Here is a 1764-nt window from a genome sequence, read left to right as displayed (position 1 = left end):
GAAAGAGTGAGATGGATGATCTTCACACATCAGCAGAAGTTTTTAAAAGATGTAATTGGAAAAGAAAAGTTCGCAGGAAAACAGCAAGGCAGATTCCCATTTATTCACAGGCAGATGCTCAAACATCACACAGCAGATGAAAATGGCAACCGCTGCTTGAAAATTCTGAATTTTAGGATGAAAATAAACTTGATTTAGGCATTAGAAATTAAGCCTAAGTTTATTTTTAAGGCATGGAGGAGCCAATGGAAGGATTTGACAGTGGACAAAGACAGAGCATTTCAGAAACCCAGATACATAACTACATTGCTCTCTCAGAAAATAAAAGGACTTGTAATCCACTGGTTAATAACACATCCATTAAGGAAAGTCTCTCTTGCACTTCTATTCATTAGATTGTGACTTCCACAACTTCCATTTGCTATGTGTACTGACAGAAAAAGTCCATAACATAATTAAAAGATGACAGCACTCTCCTGTATCTGGGGCAAGGGACAAGCCAGAAATCTCAGGATAACAGAGACATACCAGGACACGCTCCAGAATGCAGGACAGATGCACCCAAAAGGCTGTTTACACAGTGATCTCGGGTCCAAGACGATTTATGAGCTCTGGCTTGGCAGTGACACCACCAGATAAACAGTGCCACCACATAAAGCCACCAACTGGATCTGCATTGCACAGTCCAGCGCTCCAGGACTTCTCCATGGGCACACAGCACTAAACCTGTGCTGGCTCTGTACCCCATGCAACGAGGCATCCAAACCCCTGCGCCCTCCCGGGATCTGCAGTGGCGGATCACCACGTGGCCGTACTTGGAATTAGCTGCGATCCCAGCTGGGCCTGAGCCGACCTGCGCAAGTCCATCTGGTGATGTTAACGGCGATGGGGAGAAGGAGGCAGAGCTCATTAGCATGGGCACAGCACCATGCCAAAAAAGCAGTTAAACTGCCCTGGCCCCTCAGACAGTGTGGCAGTGTCTGCATGGCTCCAGGCCGCAGCTAATAACTCTGTCAGACACGAGCTCCTGTTGCACAAAGTCAGCTCCGGTTTCTCTGCGCCTGTCTCCAGGACCGATTCACAGGGATTTGACAGCTCTTTCCTCTCTATATATACACACATAAGACTTTGCTCTTTGCAAAACCTAACAAAAGCTTGATTACAGAAAAATTACTTGATCTGATTTGAAAGAGTGGCGAATTGCTTCAGCCAGACAGTCCTTAAAAATACGCTTTCAGAAAAGCTTATTTAAGCTCATACCAGGTATATAATGAAGCACTGTTTAAGACATGGATGACTGGTATAAATCAGTGGTTGAAGGGAAGTGAAGGGCATTTACCAGCAGTATATGAAACTGAAGTTTATGAAATATGAAAAATAAAAGAATCTTAGTTATGGAGCACTATGTGAATCTGCCAGCGATGTCATGATTAGCAGCTGTTACTTCAACATAACCACTGTAAGACAAGACTGATATATGTACAACAAAGATTGGTTAAAGTGATTTGTTTTGCATTTATTCTACTTGTGATTCATTGTGGAGGGGAAAAAAGAAAAAGGAAGAAGTTATGCAGAGGTATTTTATCAGCTCCATCCCTCTTCCACATAGTGAGGCGAGAAGCCAAGCAATACTGCATCCAGAGCATACTTTGTCTTGACGCAATGCAGGAGCAAGAACTTGAGGTTCAGGTATCACTTACAACTTCATTCCAAGCAGCCTGCTGCCAATTTCCCCCCTCCCCATATTAATAAAGGATATTTCTA

The 1764-nt window shown here is 43.6% G+C and overlaps 1 protein-coding gene across 1 annotated transcript in view; it reads right to left on the bottom strand.

Annotated features, from left to right (window-relative positions):
* The window catches only part of LOC104543461 (histone-lysine N-methyltransferase 2C-like), a gene marked incomplete at both ends in the record, with an annotated part of 28255 nt that overhangs the window by 6283 nt on the left and 20208 nt on the right, over window positions 1–1764 (bottom strand).

Source organism: Mesitornis unicolor, unplaced genomic scaffold, assembly GCF_000695765.1.
Source record: "Mesitornis unicolor isolate BGI_N332 unplaced genomic scaffold, ASM69576v1 scaffold52147, whole genome shotgun sequence".
Taxonomy (NCBI): Eukaryota; Metazoa; Chordata; class Aves; order Mesitornithiformes; family Mesitornithidae; genus Mesitornis; species Mesitornis unicolor.
This window is presented reverse-complemented; position numbering and strand designations above follow the sequence as displayed.